Here is a 6,000-nt window from a genome sequence, read left to right as displayed (position 1 = left end):
ACACTTCACTGAACTGACCCACTTTGTAACAGCTCGGGATACACTTCACTGAACTGACCCACTTTGTAACAGCTCGGGATACACTTCGCCGAACTGACCCACTTTGTAACAGCTCGGGATACACCTCGCCGAACTGACTACCGCAGGATGGACGCCCCCACCAGGTGAAGGCCTCCTGGCCCCAGAACCACCCTAACAGCCAGGCCTCGTTCCCTGGCCGAAGAGAGAAAAATGTCGTCCCCGCCTCGCAACCCGCAGGCGGGTCGAGAACCTCACCCACGAGGTCGGCACCCCGACGCTCCAAGCCCGAGCTCCCGCGAACTGAAAACTGATTCGGCGCCCTGGCGGCAGACTACCAGCATTCCCGGTCCATCGAGCTCGGTAACACGGAGGCCAGCAGCGCCAGTACAAGGCCCGCTGAACAGCGAAGGCACCGGCGAAGTCGTCGAACCACCACCCGTGCCTTGTCAGAATTCAGAGGCAAAGACAGAGCTCGGACGAGGTAGGGGCTGCCCCGGTTCTCTCGGTTCCTTCCCCCCTCGCATCGGAACTCCTGGTGGTCCTCTTACCTAGAGATTTCAAGCTCCCACCTTTGGACAAGTACGACGGGTCCTTTGACCCCAACGACCACGTTGACGCCTTTCAATCCCAAATGCACCTCGCCAGGGCCAGCGAATCATGCATGTGCGTGGCCTTTACCACCACCCTCAGGGGGGTAGCCCGCACTTGGTACAGGAACCTGGCCCCCGGGTCGATAAAGTGCTGGGCCCAGTTCGTGCAGGTCTTCACCACACACTTCGTCACCAGCCAACGGTGCCCTAGAACAGAGGAAAGCATCTTCGGAGTAGTCCAACGAGAAAGAGAATCCATTCGGGGCTACGTCAAGCGATTCAACGAAGCATGCTTGCAGATACCGCGGTTGGACCCCGCAGTGCAGCTCGCGGCGGCCAAAAGAGGGGTGACGCACAAAGAATTCAAATGGCACATGGTGGCCAACCAGCCCGCAACCGTGGCCGAATTCCTCAAACTCGCGGATAAGTTCATGAGGACAGAGGAAGAAATCAACCAATGAACCGAAGGCGGGAACGAGAAAAGAAAGAGAGAAGGCGAGCTCTCCAACCCGGTGATTAGAAAAAACCCGACCCGGGAGCCGAAGCCGAACCGGTCATTCCGGGCCCCCCTAGCAGATCGGACGGACTACACGCCGTTAAACACGAGGCGGACGGAGATCTTAAAGACGATCAAAGACGCCCCGTACGTTAAGTGGCCACCTCGCCTGAAGGGAAATCCGAATGAGAGAAATAAGAATTTGTATTGTAGTTTCCATAGAGACCATGGTCATAGCACCGAACAGTGTAATAACCTCCGAGACGAGATAGAGGGGCTCATCCGTCGCGGATACTTGAGAAACTTTGTACAGCACAACAATAATAACAATAAGGCAGGTCGGCAAGGGGAGCACGAAAAGGATGCCCCCGAGTCTAGCAACAGACCTGCCAAACCGTTGCAGAAGCAGCCTCCGGAAGAGAGGCCAGTTCGGGGAACCATCCATGTAATAGTGGGAGGTTCGGTGGTAGCGGGGTGTACCTCGGCAGTAGCCCGGACTTCAGTTCGCGAAGCGGCCCTCGAAGAACAGAACACCCCAAAGAGACCAAAGACCGAAGAACCAATCTTCTTCACGGAGGACGACGCGCGAGGGGTCCACTACCCCCATGATGACGCGCTTGTCATTAAACTAAGGATCAACGACTTCGAGGTCAAGCGCGTACTTGTAGATTCGGGCAGCTCAGCGGACATCATCTTCAAATCAGCATTTGACCAGCTGCAGTTACAGAGGAGCGAGCTGAAGCCCGCGAACACTCCCCTGGTGGGTTTCAGCGGAGAGGAAGTCAGGCCCCTCGGAAAAGTAGCCGTCCCTGTGGAAGTCGGCACATGGCCTTGTGCAGTCAGACTCAACCATGATTTCCTAGTAGTCGCGACCCCCTCCCCATACAATGCCATAATAGGGCGGCCGATCACGCATATCCTATGGGTGGCGGTCTCCACCTACTATTTGGCCATGAAGTTCCCTACGGACTTCGGTGTAGGGGTAGCGCGGGGTGACCAGCTCGAGTCCCGCAAGTGTTATGTTGCCGCCCTGAAGGGAAAAACCAAGGCGGCCGACGACCTCGAACTGGAGCGGCCTGCGGAGCAAGGTGAGGAACGAGCTTCACCCACGGAGGAAACTGTCGCAATCCCGACTTCAGCTACGGACCCAGCTCGCACACTAAGCATCGGAGCTTCCATCGAGGATCCCCTACGAACCGAACTGGTGAGTTTTTTACTTCAAAATTTAGATATTTTTGCCTAGTCCGCGGCCGACATGTCCGGCATTAGCCTCGGACTGATAACTCACAAACTTAATACTGACCCTGTAGTCTGACCCGTTAGACAGAAGAAACGCAACTTAGCCCCAGAACGTTGGAGAGCGGTCGACGAGGAGGTCGAGAAGCTCCTCGCAGCAAACTTCATAAGGGAAGTCCATTACCCGATCTGGGTGGCCAACCCGGTGTTGGTAAAAAAGGCAAGCGGCAAGTGGCGCATGTGCGTCGACTATACCGACCTGAACCGAGCTTGCCCAAAAGACTGCTTCCCCCTCCCCAGAATTGACCGCCTAGTGGACGCGACCTCGGGAAATGAGTTGCTAAGCTTCCTGGACGCCTACTCGGGCTACAACCAAGTTAGGATGGACCCATCCGATGAGGAAAAAACCAGCTTCATAACCGAGTTCGGCCTGCATTGCTACAAGGTCATTCCCTTCGGACTAAAAAATGCCGGGCGACTTTCCAAAGACTTGTAAATAGGCTATTTTGGCCCCTGATTGGTACGAAGATAGAGCGCTATGTAGACGACATGGTCATCAAGACTCAGTTTTCACAAGAATTAATACAAGACTTAGATTCTGTTTTCCAAATCCTGCGTCAGTTTAGCATGAAATTGAACCCCAACAAATGTGTCTTCGGCGTCACCTCGGGCAAGTTCCTAGGGTACATTGTCAATCGGCGCGGTATTGAGGCCAACCCGGACAAAATAAAAGCCATTCTAGATATGAGACCACCTCGGAAAGTAAAAGTGGTTTAGAGACTAAACGGCCGCATAGCCGCTCTAAGCCGCTTCATGTCCAAATCAGCAGAGCGCTGCCTACCCTTCTTTGAGGCAATCAAAGGCAAAGGGTTCGAGTGGACCCAGGACTGCCAGATCGCGTTCGACGAACTAAAAGGTTACCTCGCTAGTGTGCCAACCTTAGCCCGACCCGAGGTGGGCGAGGTCTTACAACTGTACCTCTCGGCAAGCGACGAGGTGGTCAGTTCGGTACTAATAAAAGAAACAGACCGGGTCCAGCGACCCATCTATTCTGTTAGTAAAATTTTGTAGGGAGCAGAGGCAAGGTACCCAGAGATAGAAAAACTAGCATACGCCCTAGTAACAGTAGCTCGGAAACTCCGCCCATACTTCAAGGCTCACACTGTCATCGTCCTGACTGACAAACCTCTTAGACAAGTTTTACTCAAACCGGAGGTTTCCGGTCGAATGATGAAATGGGCCATCGAACTCAGCGAGTACGACCTCCAGTACAAACCGAGAACCGCTATTAAGGCCCAAGCTTTGGCAGATTTTATCGCCGAGTGCACTTTCATCCACGAAGCCCCACAGGTCGAGCTCGAGGTCCCCAGTTCAGGCGGACCCGAAGATCCCGAGCCCATAGAGTCCGAACCCCATGAAGTAGCAGCCAGTGTGGCATCTCGCCTGGTCAGGCGAAGCGCGAACTGGGATGAGGAGCCCTGGATCCTTCACGTGGATGGTTCCTTGAACCGGCAAGGCAGCGGAGCTGGAAGTCTTGTGCGGCCCGGGCGGCACAAAATTAGAATACGCACTACGCTTTGAGTTCGCAGCATCCAACAACGAGGCCGAGTATGAAGCACTGATCGCCGGGCTGGACCTAGCCCGAAAGGTAAAGGCAAAACACTTGGTCATCTGTAGCGATTCTCAGCTCGTGGTCAACCAAGTTACCGGCGAGTACGAAGCACGCGAGCTCTCCATGATCGCATATTTGGCCAAAGTAAAAGAAGCCCTGCTCAACTTCCAGACACACATCATCAGGCAAATCCCGAGGTCAGAGAACACTGAGGCCGACGCCCTGTCCCGGTTAGCCAGTACAAGTCACAACAATATGAGAACTGTGTACATAGAGGACCTACCTCGGTCTAGTATTCTCGGGGGGACAGAGGAGGTCGCTCCCGTCTTGGAGGCAGAGCCGAGCTGGATCGACCCACTCGCGAGCTTCTTGATTGACGGAACCCTCCCTGCAGAACGCAGTGCGGCCAAGAGGGTGCAGCGCCAGGCAGCCAAATACGTCATAATAGACGAACGGTTATACCGACGGTCCTACACGCTCCCCTACTTGCGTTGCCTGCGACCTGCTGAAGTCGAGTTCGTACTCCGCGACACTCATGAAGGCCTGTGCGGCGGACACTTGGGGGGCAGAGCACTCGCCCAAAAAGCACTTCGACAAGGATACTACTGGCCAACGGTGAAGGCAGAAGCTGTTGAGCTCGTAAGAAAATGTGACAGGTGTTAGAAGCCCGCCAATATCCACCATCAACCTGCCTCCGACCTCAAATACCTCGCCAGCTTATGGCCCTTTGCACAATGGGGCATCGACCTCCTGGGGCCATTCCCGCCAGCAACAGGTGGAAGAAAATTCCTAGTTGTTGCAGTAGATTACTTTACGAAGTGGATAGAAGCCGAACCTCTGTCAACTGTCACGACTCGAAGCATACAGAATTTCTTTTGGAAGAACATAGTATGTCGGTTCGGGTTACCTCGGGTACTAATCTCCGACAACGGCAAGCAGTTCGAGGATATCAAGTTCCAAGAGTGGTGCCAGAACATGGGGATTCGGCAAAACTTCACGTCAGTCGCGCACCCGCAGGCAAACGGTCAGGCGGAAGTAATGAACAGAGCCATCCTGCGCGGACTGAAAGCACATCTGGATCGAGCTAAGGGATTGTGGGCCGAAGAGCTACCAAGTGTCTTATGGGCTCACCAAACTGCCGACAAAACCACCACGGGAGAAACCCCCTTCAACCTCACCTACAGCACCAAAGCAGTGATCCCGGCGGAAATCGAAATACCAACATTGCGATTAGAAACATACGACGATCGAACGAACGGAGACGAGTTACGTACCAACCTTGACCTACTGGATGAGGTAAGGGACCTCGCGCACATCCGAACAGCGGCATACCAGCAGCAGGTAGCTCGCTACTACAATAGCAGAGTAAAGCAACGAAGCTTCCGAGTCGGCGACCTGGTCCTTCGTAAGATTATGGTGCCCGAACCCGGTGTGGGCAAGCTTGGACCTAATTGGGAAGGGCCCTATAAAGTAAAAAGAACGCTCGGGGGGGGGGGGGGGCATACGAACTCGAAACCTTGGAAGGCAAACGAGTACCTCGAGCGTGGAACATCGTGAACTTAAGGCGATACTACCTATAAACCACCAAGTGAAGTGGACGAAATCAGGTCCTATGTGCCACGATGCAAAGAGGAACCTCGGCGTAAACAAGCAAAGAAGAGCATATTATTAGCTCGGCAAAAAAACCAGTTCGCGGCAGAATAGACCGCGGGAATATAATAACCCGGACAAAGTGGCAGACAAAGAATCAGTTCGGGGAAGAAGAACACGGGGAAAAAGACATATATTCCATTGCAAGAAACAGTACATTGGCCATCAGAAAAAAAAAATTTACATGCCCGGAGCCATTTCTTCGCCATCGGAAGGCACTTCAACAACACCCGAAGGCCCTGCCTCTCCTTCAGAGTCCGGCTCGCCATTGGCAGCATTGGCCATCTCCTGAGTTATACGCGAAGTGGATATGGCACTTACATCGAGGTCGGGGTACGTATTCCGGATCATCCACCGGCTCAACTTGAACCCCCCTCCTGTATGAATCCACCATT

This window comes from Nelumbo lutea, chromosome 2 (assembly GCF_056320005.1).
Source record: "Nelumbo lutea isolate HS-2025 chromosome 2, American lotus-T2T, whole genome shotgun sequence".
NCBI classification, from domain to species: Eukaryota; Viridiplantae; Streptophyta; class Magnoliopsida; order Proteales; family Nelumbonaceae; genus Nelumbo; species Nelumbo lutea.
This window is presented reverse-complemented; position numbering follows the sequence as displayed.